This window comes from Nyctereutes procyonoides, unplaced genomic scaffold (assembly GCF_905146905.1).
Source record: "Nyctereutes procyonoides isolate TBG_1078 unplaced genomic scaffold, NYPRO_anot_genome, whole genome shotgun sequence".
Taxonomy (NCBI): Eukaryota; Metazoa; Chordata; class Mammalia; order Carnivora; family Canidae; genus Nyctereutes; species Nyctereutes procyonoides.
The window spans coordinates 20,126,983-20,143,107 of record NW_026575160.1 but is presented as its reverse complement, the minus strand read 5'-3'; positions in this window follow the sequence as shown (position 1 = coordinate 20,143,107).

Below are 16,125 nucleotides of genomic sequence, written 5' to 3'. Positions count from 1 at the left end.
GTCAAACAAGCAGCTCATTTTTAACGCGATCAAAATAGAATTGTGTCCTCACTAACCTTGTTCCTGGTCCCTCCCACCTCAATAACTGACCCCCCCCATTTATTATGCTTGATGCCCAGAATCTAGTCCACGTCCTTGGTTCCTCTTGACGTTATTGTCTATACCAAATCCATCAGCAAATACTTTTTCCTTTGTCTCCAAAGCATCCGATGTAGTCATGCACTTTCTGTGGTCTCAGTGCTTCCCAGACTAGTAATTTGTTTCTTTTTATTATGCAAGTGCAAGGGCCTTTTTGTCTTAAAGACACACACACACACACACACACACACACACACATGCTCTTTGGAACTCGGTGCAGTTTCTTTTGAAGCCTACTGATTGTACAATCAATTTCATAAATAATTCATAAGCAACCAAAAAAGAAGTTACATTATTTAATATATACCTATAAGTCCTACATTATGAAGTTTTTAGACCTCTATCCTCAGGAACTTTTTGTCGGTAATCTATCTGTATCTGCGAGAAAACTGGGAGTCTTCCATTTTCAATGTTTGTTCTACTTCTCTTTCCCCTGGTAGTTTGTGCTTTATGAAGATGGATGTTGTCACTGAGTGCATAGAAGTTAACAATGATCACATCTTTGTCGTGAACTGTAGCCTCTAGCAGTAAAAAGTGTCCCTCTTTATTTCATGTGATACTCTTTGATATGAATTCTACTTTGTCTTCTAACAAGATTAGGACCTCTACTTTCTTTTGCTTTGAATGCCTCTGGTAAGTTTTTGAGACTCCTGTTGTTTTTTAATCTTTGTGAATAATGCATTTTAGATACACTTCAGGCATCAAGCATAATGCTGGGTTTACTTTGTCTGAAAATCTTGTTCTTTAATAGGTGAGATAATATGTGTATTTACTGATACAATAAAATCTTATATTGCATGTCTGCTTTCCTTATTCTTTTGAAGGAAGGAGTATTTATGTGTGTGTGTGTGTTTGTGTTTAGAAAGATGTTGTTTTTCTAATGGCTTTTTAACACCTTTACATCATGCTCTTAATCCTCTCTTTCTTTAGACAGGATCACTGATCACCAGTATGACCATTATGTAACTTACTAGTAATCTTTTTCTTTTTCCTTCTTTCTCTCTCACTATACAATTTTAGTCCTCTAGAATTACCTTAGTGTTAATAAGAGATGTTTTAAGAATATGTTGAGCTTCAGGACACCTGGGTAGCTCAGCAGTTGAGCATCTGCCTTCAGCTCCAGGTGTGATCCCAGGGTCCTGGGATCAAGTCCCGCATCAGACTTCCTGCATGGAGCCTGCTTCTCCCTCTGCCTGTGTCTCTGCCTCTCTCTGTGTCTCTCATGAATAAATAAATAAAATCTTTAAAAAATAAGTATATTGAACTTCTATGACCCTGTTTGTCAGTTTAAAGGATATCATTTTACTCCCAGCTAATACAAATAATGCAATTGATAACTTTTCTAACATTTTAATTAGTCATCCCCTTTTCCTTCTACATTTTTGTTAATTTTAGTATTTCTACAATGTTAGAGCATAAACATTTACATATTTTGTCACCAGATATCTATGTTTTAATTTAATTCCGTAGTTAGATATATTCAGGGGTCACCTCCAGCCTTTATGCTGAAGCTTTTTCTATCATTGGGGTTTGTCCAAAGCTCATTTTTTATGAGATTCTTCAGGAAGGGCTCATGAGGGGAACCCTGGGTGGCTCAGCAGTTTAGCGCCTGACTTTGGCCCAGGGCACAATCCTGGAGTCCCGGGATCGAGTCCCACGTTGGGCTCCCGGCTGGCTCCTGACATGGAGCCTGCTTCTCCCTCCTCCTGTGTCTCTGCCTCTCTCTCTCTCTCTCTGCCTATCATAAATAAATAAATCTTAAAAAAAAGGAAGGGCTCGTGAATCAATGTTCCCATAGTCCTTCCATATTCATAACTGTTTGTATGTGGACTTCATAAAGAATTTCGCTGAATATAAAAATCCTGGTTCATATTTTTCTTTCCCTGAACACCTTAAACATGTTGCTCCATTGCTTTCTAGATTCAAAAGAAAGTTGTCAGGATATCATCCAAATCTGATTTTCTTTCCCTCAAAAATAACATGACACTTTGTCTAGATTCTCAGATTCTTTTCTTAAAGTCCTTTGGTTTTATTAGGATATGTCAACCCGGATTGAACAGGTTCCGGGTTGTGTTTCCAAAGTACATGATGTGCCCTTTGGATATGAAAACTCAAGTCTTTTATTTTAGGAAATGTTTTTTGAATTATGATTGTTTAATATTTATTCTGTTCCAGTTTCTTTGGTGTCCTTAATTATATGAATATTTGATTTCCTTTCCTTGACTTTTATATATATGTATCACTTACCCTTAAATCATTTTAAAATTTTCTCTTTAAAAAATTCTCTTTGATTTTTTTTAAAATTTTATTAATTTATTCATGAAAGACACACACAGAGAGAGGCAGAGACACAGGCAGAGGGAGAAGCAGGCTCCCTCTCGGGAGCCCGATGTGGGACTCGATCTCAGGACACCTGGGATCATGACCTAAGCCGAAGACAGACAATCAACCACTGAGCCACCCAGGTGTCCTCTTTGATTTTTTTAAAAAAAACTTTCTCCATTACTTCCCACATTTCCCTTATTTTATTTTCTCTGGTGTTTAATCTTTCTTGCGTGCCTTCTCATTTGGTTTCCATTTCAGAATTTTTCTTTTAAAGTTCTCTCCTGGGTTAGCAATCCTTTTGTATCTTTTTGTGTATCATTTCTGTCCATCCAGTTCTGATTTGTTCCATTTCTTCATGCTCCAGTCATTTTTTAAAAGTTCTTTAACTTGATTTGAAATATGGGTCACAGTATTTGTCTGCTTTGACAAAGGTCATGTTTCTGGAATATTCTCATCATCTTTCAGAATGCTGTCCGGTACATTTTAATCCATATTTCTTTTTATGACTCTGTACAGGGTTCTGTCCTATTTCTTCTTTGCTTCCATGTTTAAATGAGATAGGTTTTACCATGAGGGGAAAGGATGGGCTAGGGTGATTTCCCAGCTGCAAGCTAGCAGGAAGGACCAGCTCACAGTCACTGTGTACCGCCAACCTCCTCTGTCTCAGAGCTGGGTTTGGTTCAGGGGATTTCCTGTCTCTATCCCTGACTTTATGAGGGATCAAAAGGCCTCCCCTTCCAAGGCAGTGCTCTCACCTTTAGGTAGGATAGTTTTCCTGTTCAGTATTTCCTGGGATCTGCTCTCTCTAGGCCTCTGTTTCCCTTAGCCCTCTGTTGTTGTCTTTGGCTCAATTTTTATTCTATTTTCATCACTAGTTTCTCAAGGTGAGGCTTAGTTTTGGGGGGCGCAGGCTTAGGCTGTGACAGCACTGAACCGTCTGTACTCTGTGTAGCTCGTGCCCTTTCCCACTCCTTGGACCTCTTGTAGGTGTTCCCAAGTTTTACCCTTATTTTACTAAAGATTCCGTCTGAGGGATTTTCCCCCTGCTATCCTAGACACTCCATTTGGTGGGAGAAGATCTGCAGTGATTGAGAGCTCCATCTTCATCATGACGCCACTGCTCCAGTGTGGTATTTCAAGACTTAAAACAGGTCCCTTCAACTTCCAGCTTAAAACCTCAAAAGTTTCCCGCAAGCCTCAAAATAGAACCCCAATTCTTTACTCCAGGCTACAAATTCTCACATGATCGGGTTCCTACTAACCTCTCTCACTTTGTTCCTTTAAAGATTTTATCTATTTACTTTTGAGAAAGAGAGAGAGAATGAACAGGGTAATAGGGTAAAGGGAGGGGGAGAAGCAGGCTCCCCCCTGAGCAGGGAACCCCGTGCAGGACTCGGTCCCAGGATCCTGGGATCATGACTCGAAAAGAAGGTGGACATTTAGCCAACTGAGTCATTGAGGCGCCTGTTTCTCACTTCATTTCTAATCACTCCCCTTGCTCCTTACCCCCAGATCTTGCCCTGCTGGGGTCTGTGCCTGGCACAATGTCCCTTCCTCAGAGAGATCTGGCCCCTTGTCCAACCAGAAGCAGCCACCCCACCGCCCCTGCTCTTACCATGCTAGTGCAATGATTGTACCATCCACCTTGTGATCTGATTCCATTCCTGTTTATACACCTGCTCACATTATGTCTCCTCCATTAGACAAACTCTAACCTCTGTGAGAGCAGAAATATCCTATCTCATTCACTGCTCTATCCCTGGAGCCTGGAACCTTCCCTGGCACACTGGGAGTCAGGAAATATTTATTGAGTGATCAAGGGAGGAATGGGAGGAAGGGTAAGATACCAAGGCACATTATGAGATGAGTGTTTTGCTTTGGACTCGGAAAAATGGGAGTTTACATTGTACTTCAGTCACCTATGAGCTCTATGACTTTATTAATATCTCAAAGAATCAAATCCATGAAACATAAAACAAGGAAGAAATAATCTCTTTTTTTCACGCTACTTGGGAGAATATGAAATGAAATCACATATAAAAAAGCACTTAGCAGAGGAATTGATATAAGGAGTTAGCTGTCTTTCCTTTTTCCCTCTTTCTCTTCCTCCTCTCCTTTCCCCAGTTTCTCCTTTTCTTACTTAGACAATTGCCATGTCAACTAAGACACAAGTCTTCATGGCCACTCTCAAATATGGAATTTCTTTCCCGAGAAGGCATCAGACTAAAACTTCTGGCACAAAGAATTCCTTGGGATGGCTGTGATGGCTTCCATGTGGTTGTCATTTCAATTCTGGATAATTCCACTAGTATATGAAAAGGTTCATTCTGAGGCATTACTGTCTTACATGACAAGTAGAGGGGGAAAAAATAGAGGAAAAGGCTTCTTGATGAATCTCTTGAGCCATTTCTCCCTTAGGCCAAAAAAATCACTGCTCAGCCATTCAATTAGCAGCAAATTCCCCCAAACATGTCATCATTTACACATTCTTTGATTTTGAATCAAAATTCACTTACTGCTCAGTGAAGTAGCAGTAATAACATGTGTGATAATGTCTTGCTAGAGGAGGCTGAAAGCCCAAGTGCTACTAGAGAAAATGTGGCCAGGCTGAGCTGCGGTGGCCTCAGGAACAAACCTATGAAATGGAAAGTACTAGAAGACCAGGTTGCCATTTTAAAACCTGTCCTGTGATTTTCTCTGATGCTACCCAGAACACACATTTGCATAGTTTAAAAGCAGATGGGGACAATTGTGAGAATTTTCCCTTCCCTTATTTTTACTCACACTCTTACTGCCTTCTCTACTTTTCTGAGCTGAGAAATTAACTCACTTATTTGTCTTCTTCCACTTTTATGGACAAATGTGTTTCGAGTAACGAATTGTCATTTGCTCACTCTGGGAAATGCCTATCAGGAATTCTGATATGTAGCAGTTTTTATCATCATTTTTGAAACTTCCATAAGTTCAAGGGCACTTGGGTGGCTTAGTTGGTTGAGCGTCTGCCTTTGGCTCAGGTCATGATCCCGGGGTCCTGGGATCAAGCCCTGAGCAGAGATCCCTGCTTCTCCCTCTCCCTCTGTGCCTCCCACCTCACCCCCAACCTCGCTTATGCTCTGTCTGTGTCTCAAATAAATAAATAAAATCCTTTTTAAAAAAATTCTGTGATTTCAGTTTGTATTTCCCCTTCATCCAGGAGTTTTTAATAGCAAGTATTAAAAATTCCTAGGTAGAGGGACTTTCCCCTTGTTGTCATTAGCTTTGGTTTTTAAGTAAATTCTAGTTTTACTGCATTGTGACCAGAGAGCATTGCTTCCATTATTTATACTTTATGGGGGTTACTGATACTTTCCTTGTTTCTCAATATTTGATCAGCTTTTGTGACTCTGCCAAGGGCAGTTGAGAAAAATAGGTAGTCTCTATTATTGTGGTGCATGGTTTGGTGTGTATCCACACAATCTACTTATTAAATTGTTCTGATCTTCTATCTCATTAGTTATATTTGCCCTCTTGATTTGTCTTCTACTGAAAGAGGAATAGTAAAGCCAGCTTTTATTAGTGTGTTTCTATGTCTCCTTGCACTTCCTGTGGTTTTATTTCACAAAAATGATTACTATTTTATTTATGCATATTCTTGCATTACATCTGCATCATGGATTATAGCCATTAACATTAAAAAGAATCCTTCTTTGTCATGTCATAGACTTGGGGCCTGAACACGCAGATATTGGCATTGCTACCCTGCTCTTTTTTTACTTTCCATTTGCTTGGTATTTATGTGTCCATTACTTTCTTTCGAGCTTTTCCAAATCATGTTGTTTTAAGTGTATCTCCTGACACAGAGTTGGGTCACATTTTGCGAACCAATTGAAAATTTTATATGTTTGATAGGTACTTTCTTTGTTATGGCCAATATATTTCATCTCAACTGTATCATAATATTTTATGATCATGTGTGTTTTGGTTTATTTGTTACCCTTCTTTATCGAAGTGATGTGTATTTCTTGGCATAAATGCACATATATATGATATATATATTTGTTTTTTTACACATAATATATGATATATATTTATGTGTATGTGTTGATAGATACATCCTATTTTTGGCATTCAGGAAAATTTGTATTTTTGTTCTAGTAATTACCTTTATACCTATACCTTTTGAACCCAGCGTGGGACTCAAACCCACGACCCTGAGATCAAGACCTGAACCGATATCAAGAGTCAGATGCTCAACCGACTGAGCCACTCAGGAGCCTCCATATCTATACCTTTTTATTTATTTTATTTATTTTATTTTTTAAAGATTTATTTATTCATAGAGATAACACACAGAGAGAGAGAGGCAAAGACACAGGCAGGGGGAGAAGCAAGCCCCAAGCAGGGAGCCTGACATGGGACTCGATCCTGAGTCTCCAGGATCACGCCCCGGGCTGCAGGCAGAGCTAAACCGCTGCGCCACCGGGGCTGCCCTATACCTTTTTAAATGTCCATAATCCCCTTTTTCTTAGTTGGCCTTTTACTAAGTGATGTATCAGGACTTTTGGGGTTTGTTTTTATATTAATTAATACCACCTATTAGCATATAACAATGAGTTTTATGTACTTTCCTCTTTGTCTCTCCCATCTCCTCCAAATAACATCTACATTATTTCTACTTCATCACAATATGCAACATTTGTGTATTATTCTTCCACTTTCACTTGATTCTTAAATATTTATCAGTGTATTTTGTAATACTCATCCCAGTCCTTTTGCTGACTATTCCCCCCGTCATCACTGTGTTGGAGAAAGTTCATCCCCTAATAGATTTTTTCAGGACGCGACAGGCTCAGCATTCTCCGAGTTCTCTCGTATGTTAAAAAACCGGTTTACACATCTGGTGATGTTTGGAGGACAGCTTGGCTGGACATAAAACATTTTTTTCACTTAGTTTTCCAAAAGTAGTGCTCCATTGTTACTTTTCATGCTGATTTGAAAGGAAGTTGTTACTCTAATTCCTTCATCTTGGTAGTAAATATTTTTTTTTTCTTTTCGCCTGGAGACCTTGAAGACTTTATCTCTTTATTTGAGATCTCATAGCTTTGCCGGGATATGTCTCAGAGTGAATCATTCTGGTTTAATCTTTCCAGGTACTCAGGGAGCCATTTCATTGTGTAGATTCAGATGTTTTCTTTCTATTTCTGTAATGTTTTTTGTGAGTTATAATTTTAATTATTAACTCTCAATATTCTTCCTTTTAATGTGTTCCAAGAATATGAATATTATTGTTTCTCTGCCAGTCTTTCATTTCTATTACTTCCTCTTTCTCTTTTAGTTTTTACTTCAAACTTTATGCCATTTTAATTTTTTGGTTGTTTTCCTACCTTTCTTTAATGCCCCCTTTTAAAAGTTCATTTGAGTCTATTCTCCCTTGGGCACCTTCTACCTCTTTCTCCATTTCTATGGAATTTTTGTCTTTTCCTTCCACTCCTTTCCTGAACTTAGTCACATCTTTTATATTTTTCCTTATACTTTGTCCATTCTGGTTTAGGTTAGAGATTTTTTTTATTCTAGGTGATTTTTTTTCACTTCGTCAAATGCTTGAGTACATTAAATCTTATTTAGACTAATATTTAAAGTTACAGTCTGCCCCATGGTTGTTTCTTGACATACATGACATTTCGTTTGCTTATTTGACTTTTATTTAAGATTTATTTGTTTTAAGCGGGGAGTAGAGGGAGAGAGAATCCCAAGCAGACTGCACTGAGTGCGGAGCCTGATGCAGGGCTTCATCCCACCACCCTGAGATCACAATCTGAACTGAAATCAAGAATCAATGCTTAACCGACTGAGCCACCCAGGTGCCCCTTGTTTGCTTATTTTCTGCCATAGTTTTCTATATAGTGTTCTCCCTTTTTGCTAACTTTTATTATATTGTGGTGTTTTACAAGATTCTTAGTTTAACAGCAACCATTTCTCTCAGCCTAGCAAAGCCCTGGTGCTTTAGTGGACTGTTTTGTTTGTTTCGTTGGTGGAAGAGGGACTGAGAGTCTTCTGATTTTGTAGTTCCCTTTGTCTTGCAGGACCTTACCTTCCACATATTTTCTTCTTTCCCCTTCTCTACCACATTGCCAAAGAATATATTTTGCCTTTGTTTAATCCCTAAATCTGTGCATAGGAAGGCTGTCTTTTTAATTTATTTATTCATGAGAGACAGAGAGAGAGAGGCAGAGACACAGGGAGAAGGAGAAGCAGGCTCCATGCAGGGAACCCATTGTGGGACTCGATCCCAGGACTCCAGGATCATGCCCTGGGCGGAAGGCAGGTGCTAAACCGCTGAGCCACCCAGGGATCCTGAAGGCTGTCTTTTGAATCATGCTTATCCTTTTGAATTGCATTTGCCTCCTTTAATAGTCTCTGCTCCCTAAAGTCACAGGTGGCATCTGGCCATTTAAATCGCCTGTACTTATGGGATTTCTGCCCTGTAGTCCATGCCCGATAACACTTTCTGTATTTTCAGATTTAGGGTGGATATGACGGAGTCAGATAACTTGTGGTCTTCTTTGCTTTCCTTTCCCTTTTCCCTACACTTTTCTAGATCAGCATTTGCTCTCCATAGTTGTCCAATGGGATGAGAGAGGGATGGGGCATAAGGGATTATACTTAGGGACATGTCTCTTTTTACTCACAAACGCTTCTTAGTATTGGCATTCTCTGTCTTCAAATGATACTGAGAATATGGCTATGTGTAGAAGTTCGGTGGTCACGACGTTAGTTAGTATTATTGGAGGAGTAAATTTGGGGACAATTTTCCACTGTCTTTAGGCAGAAGTTTAAACATGCACTGTAATACACAGAATTTACTAAATTTGATGTAATCTTATTTATGGGTTATTTCCTTTATAATGTATGTTTGTTAAGAAAACTTTGCTCATACGAAGGTCATGGAGATGTTCTTTTATGTTTATGAAGACATTCTCTTACGTTTTATGTTTAAAAACACATTTTTTATGTTTTTACATTCTCATATTGTAAATGACAATCATCTGAAATTAATTCTTTTGGGTGGGTGTGAGCCATATTTCTTTCCTCTTCATCTCCTGTCCCTTTCATTCCCGTTCTTTTTTTCTTTTTTTTTTTCAGAGAGAGAAAGAGAGAGAGAGAGAGAGAGGATGGGGAAGGGGTAGAGGGAGAAGGAGAGAGAAAATATCAAGCAGGTTCCACACTCAGTGTGAACTCAACTCAGGACTCAATCTTACAACCCTGAGATGATGATGTGAGCAGAAATCAAGAGACCCATATTTAATCAACTGAGTCACTCAGGTCCCCTCCTGTTGTTCTTTTTCACATGAATATCCAAATAATTCGCCACCCTCATATGCCTAGACAATAACAATAACAATAAATAAGTCCACTAAAGAAGATTTCAGGATCTGTTTGTACTTCTCACTCCTCCCCTTCTTAACTTTCACCCTGCCCAGAGAGAGGTGAGAGGGTGTGTGTGTGTGTGTGTGTGTATAGGCAGGGTGAAATATATATATATAATATATAGTATATAGTATATAATTATATATTATATTATATAAATATTAATATATAATATATAATAATAGTATTCAGATATATTATAATATATAAGTTTTCAGATATTATGTTTATAATTTACCTGCATCAGTTCTTTTAGACTAGTTCTTTTTTACTCTGCACTGTGGAATCCTGGTTTATTCCTTCCTTCCTGTGTTTCTTTTCATAAAGACAAGGAGGTAAGTATAATTTCTTACTACTCCTTCTCTTTTACACAACAGGTGGCATATTATTCATTCTCTATAGCATTTTGCTGTTTTCATTTAAGGATATCATCTAGGAATCACTCTGTATCATTTCACAGAGATCTTTCTCATTCTTTTACAGAGCCACACAGGACCCCATTATGTATTTGTACCTCAATTCATGCAACCTGTCTCCTATTCTTGGACATTTACATGGTTGCTCATACTTGTCAATTATAAATAATGCTGCAATGAATAATCTTGAGCATGTATATTTTTGATTGTTGGAGGTATAGCTCCCAGGTAAAGTTCTAGAAGTGAAGTTGATGAATGCTAAATTTTATTAGATATTGTGAAAATACAAGGATTTTGCATATATTGTCTGCATTGACAAACTGTTCGATATTTGCTTATCTAATGGATTGGAAAATGATTTCAGTGTATTTTTAAATCTTACTACGGGGGAAGTTGAAACTCTTTTCATGTGTTTAAGGGCCATATTTTTATCTTTTGTAAATTGTTTATGTCTTTTAACCATTTTTCTATAGAATTGAGGGATTTTTAAAAATTCATTTTTTGGACGTTATTTATCAAAGAGGGACTGACCATATACCTTTAGCTGCATTATAGGCTGCAAATACTTTGTTTTAATTTGTCATTTGTCTCTGAGTTTGCTTATGATGTTTTTGTCTTGCAAACTTCTTTTGTTTTTACGCAGCCAAATTTAAACAATCTTTTATGTATCTGAAGTTTCAGTCATAATTAGGAAATCTTTCTTATACCCAAGTTGGACAGGGATTCATCTGAGCTTTCTTCCAGTACTTGTGTAGGTTTGTGGAACTTCTCAATTATTAATTGAGATTTCTGCTGTATTTGGAGTTTCTATGTACATACATTGAATGGATCTCTCTTTATCTTTTTCTGAATGGTTACTCATTTCCCAATGTCATTTATTTAAAAAAAACACTAAAGTCATATCAGGGAACTTTTTCAGTAAAAGACTAAATCATAAAGACTTTTGACTTTGTGAACCCCATGCACTCCATTGATACTACTCAGTACAGTTGCTACAGGACAGCAGTGGTCACAGAGAATATTCAGATGACAGGGTGTGTCTGTGTTTATCTCTATCCTCATTTACAAAGGCAGGTGGTGTATCTCTCCTGGCCTATAAATTGTAGTTTGCTGAACTCTTGTCTGTTTTATTACATATTTATGATCCAGACCTGCACTGTGTTAATTATAGAAGCTTTGTAGTATGTTTTAATATCTGATGAGGCCAATCTCTGCTCAGAGCCCTATCTATCCTTGAATTTATTTTTCTGTATAAAATTTGACATCAACTTGATAGGCTATAAAAAATTAAAAACTCATGGGAAATTTTATTAAAGGTACATTAAATTTAAAATCAAATCAGTCTCAGTTCTATGCCTTATTTGTCTCCTGGGCTTTAGCTCAGCTGCCTTTGGTACTTAGGAAAACATCTATTTTTAGTGTGAAGGTTCCCATTGTATGAACACTACTTGTGCTGCTCTTAATCTTTTTTCTTTCTTATCCTTTTACTCTCTAATGTTCAATTTCAAATAGCATCTGTTGACTCCATCTAAGACTTATATGCCAGTCAGTAAGGTTATTTTATTTTCCTTGTTATCTGCCCCTTCTTCACACATTTAAAAAATTGTATTCTCCTTACTTTGTCAGAATTAATATTTACATGTGATTTTTAACCCATGTTCCATATTGTTTTAGTCCTAACTGTATAATTTAAAAATATTAAATCCTTATTGGCTGTCCTTTTACTAAATTTCTTCTAATTATCTTTTGTTTGAAAGAAGATCATATTCTAGTAAATTGCTCAAGAGGAGCACACGTGTACAGTATTCATTGAATAAATAAAAGAAGTAATGAAAAATAATTCAATTCCTATAACACAGCTCTTGTTTCCATTCTAAGGTAGAAAAGATGATAAATTATTCCAAACTGTAATATAGAAATAATACTACATTTGGGAACCTTTGCTACTTCTATGTCACCTTCCTGAAATATCCAATCCTGTATGTCTGGTAGAGTTGGGACCATTCAGAGCTCTATTCCTTGAAATATATTTAACCTACATTGCACACTTAGCAAGCAGAAGTAAGCAAACAAACTTTTAGAATATGAGTTGTACAGAGGGGAAAACCAAAAAATAGTATCTCAGATCCCCGACAAATACAATGCAACATATGAATGTCTTAGGTAGTGGATTTCAAGTGTAGTAAAATAATGTTAGGCACAATGCAAAATTCTGATACTTATTTCCAATAATTTCTTTTTTAAAAAATCCTATGATGATCCATGAGAAGGCTCTGGTGTAATGTGTCTTCTGTCAACAAGCCTGGCATAGTGTTATCTACAGGAGATACTTTGCATGCTGATTCTAGCCATGGACCGTGGGTGATTCTTTCTCTTACATTCCATTCTTGGGCTGTTATGAGACCCAAAGTAGAAGCCCTGGAGAAGCATTGCTTCTGAGAAAGAACTGGTTGTGTAGAACAGGTGTGGTGTGCCTTGGAGGCATGCAGTGAAAGGAAAGAAAAAAATAAGAGGGGAAAGTGAAGGATCCTGGTAAAATAAAAGCAAAATAAGACATATTGACCACTGTGCCAACCTTCCCTGTCCTTTAAAGAAACTGCATGGAAGACAATATAACAATCTCCCAGAATAGGATGATCCCAAATATTAAACACTACCCAAATTACAGTGTTTGGTACAGTGTTTATTCTATCTATCTAGGGATAGAACAAAAATTAAGATTTTGAACACAAAGAACTACTACAAAAAAGTCAGAAAATAGAAGTTTCTGCTGATGCAAAGGCTCTTCACACAAAAAAATCATTCCCTACTTTTTTCTAATAATCATCTTCATTCCATAACCTTTTACTACCAGTCACATCAGAAGCCTTGACAATTCAGGTGTATTTGAATATGCCTTATAAATAATAAGTAGCACCTCCAGAATCGCTGTCCAATTCTATTAATAAAACATATGAGTGGTTCTCAGAAAGTAGCAAATTTTACGAAGGCTTCTACACACTGTCTAATCAAATTTTATTTTTTCCAGGTTTGAGCAACCATTCCTTTCCTCCAATTTTAATGAATGGAGAATTGCAGCCAAATCTCACATTCCATTGAAGATATCTCCAGAAGTGTTTTGACTTTTTGGGAGATAAGACACTATTTCTGAGGACTCTCAGAAATAATTATGTTCTAATGAAGATTGAGGCCTCCTTCCAGCCAGATCCTACCCGCTAGAGAACCAATAAAGTAGAGCAGCCAAGTGTAGAGCAAACGTCATCATTCATGAAAATCTGATTAACTCCTATAAAGCATAGAGTTCCTCGGGTAATGTTCAAATGGTAACATCCAGGAACATAAAGGATATCTCTTATGTTCTCCTAAATTCAGGCCAAAATAGAACTTGGCACAAACTTGCAGAAAGACTTATCTCTGAACAGACTCAGACCTCACTTACCCAGTATGCTGAGGAGCACAGTCTGTCCTAAAATCTCAGGCACCATCAGAATGGGACAGAACCAGAAAAAGAAGCTTCTCTGTTGTCTTGTCCATGTCAAGAACCAGACCTCAGGTTAGCATGGCCGAATAGATGTCAGAATGTCATTAATTTCATCCCTCAGAAAAGTCATTCCTACACTGGAAAAGAGTGAGTAAGAGGTAGATCAGCAGTTTAGAAACATCAGCTTTCACATTCTTCATTTAGAGAAGTTAGAGAAAAATCTCTGCTATAAAGAAATACGAACAAGAGGGGACAAGTATCTCTCACTAATAAATACATTCCTTTCAGTTGCTATGGTGAGTGCAAACATGAACACTGCATGCTCAAAATCACATGTGCAGATTGGGACTACCTGAAATAAATTAACTGCTGAGTGGCATCACAACAAACTCCAAAGTAACCAGCAAACAAACAAACAAAGTAAAAAGAGAGAGAGGGAGAGAGAGAGAGCCAAATATTCAGTTCTGCCATTGAAAATTCATGGGTTACTTGAGAAAAGGAAGAAAATTTAATTTTTTTTTCTGATGATTCAAACTGCTTATTTCTTTTTGTAAGTTGTGACTCTTGACAGGTTAAGGGTAGGCAGTTTCCCACTACTTATAGCCTTGAAATGCAACCAGGCCAAGATCCATCTTAAACAGACCCAATTCAAAACTTTAAATATTTGAATATTTAAAGCCTGCATTGCCCCAAACTGGGAGCTCTGGATATGCTACTGACTTACTAATTTCCAATTCTATTGAAGCTATCTTTCCAATGAAGGGTTTCAAGGGCGCTAGCAGAGCGCTGGGGAGCTGTTGTTCTGATTAGTTGTGTTTGCTCACTCATTGCCTTTCTCACGTGCCAGAATGGGTTGGAGAAGTGGAGCAGGGGCCCTCAGGATCTGAGATGGGGTGGATTGCAGTGGGCTGGGTTGGATCCTTCCTCTCCCCTCCAACCCAGACCAAAAAAAAAAATCTATGAGTTGTCATAGCAACCAGATTTGGAAGAATCTGAGGTAGAGGCCAGAGAGCTAAAACATGCCAAAACAAAGAAATAAAATCTGTCCACAGAAAGGGTAATTCCAGAGACCATCGCCTAGGGGCTCAAATGAAATCTGCTTCACATCTTCGTGAATTTCCATCTTGATTTTATCTTTACTATTTTACCCTGTTCCCGGATTTCCTCTAACAGCATCAAGACTCTGATAAGCTGAGAAAATTGGTCTTGATTCCTGCTTGCAAACCTTTGTCCTGGGGGCTCGTAGTTCTTAGTTGTTCACTGGTAAAGCACCTGACTCCCTTAGCAAGCAAGTTACCCACATTGAGATTCAGAGCCCGATTGACCCTGGCTGGCCTTTTAAAAGACCTATCAAACATCTCCGCTCAGGGCATTTCAAGTACTTGTACAGAAATAAAAAGACAGAAGATTTGATTCAGAAGTATGAGCATGAAAGCTGCATGTATACCAAAACACTTTAGACTGGGAAAGTGTCGGTGGTAACTATACTAACTTATCTAGTCAAAAAATGTTTTATGAAAAATAAAAGAACTTACTAATTTCAAACATCAATAAGAGTAAGGCTTTTTCACCAGTTCTGCTTGCCCACTGACTGGTTAATTAGCAGATAGATACTGGGCAGCCTGGGTGGCTCAGTGGTTTAGCGCTGCCTTCAGCCCAAGGTGTGATCCTGGAGACCGGGGATTGAGTCCCACATTACGCTCCCTGCATGGGGCCTGCTTCTCCCTCTGCCTGTGTCTCTGCCTCTCTCTCTCTCTCTCTCTCTCTCTCTCTCTCCCTGTCTCTCTCTGTCTCATGAATAAATAAATAAAACCTTTTAAAAAAATATACTCATATACTGTCTTTAGGATAAAATTCTTTTTGCTTTGAATGCCATGTACTTCTATCTCTGCATCTCCATCCCTTTTCCTTTAAGATGGAAACATCATTGATGCCTACCGTTACTGGCCAGGTATGTGCAATAAGTCCAGAATTCAATCACTAAATAAATATTTGCTGATCATTCACTGTCCTTATGGAGGCAGCTAGGGATAGAGAAATGAGCAAGATCAATTTTTGGCTATCCTATAGATGGATACCTCTTACCACCTAAAATTTCCTAAAAGATTTGTCATCCTTTTGACTCAAAGATTTTGCAAATAGTACAACAGAAACCCTCTTGTCCACTATTGTGACATGTACACCAGAGTTTAGGGAATGAGAAAAAACCAGGTAGTACTCAAGCCTGAAGACCATATTCCTTATGTTTTAATTGACATCCTGAATGGATCTGCTCCTTACCTTACACCTTTGTTTTCTGTCTTGCAAAATGAATGTCCTATGACATTTTAAGCTTTCAATTAGGATGAAAGTTTTTTG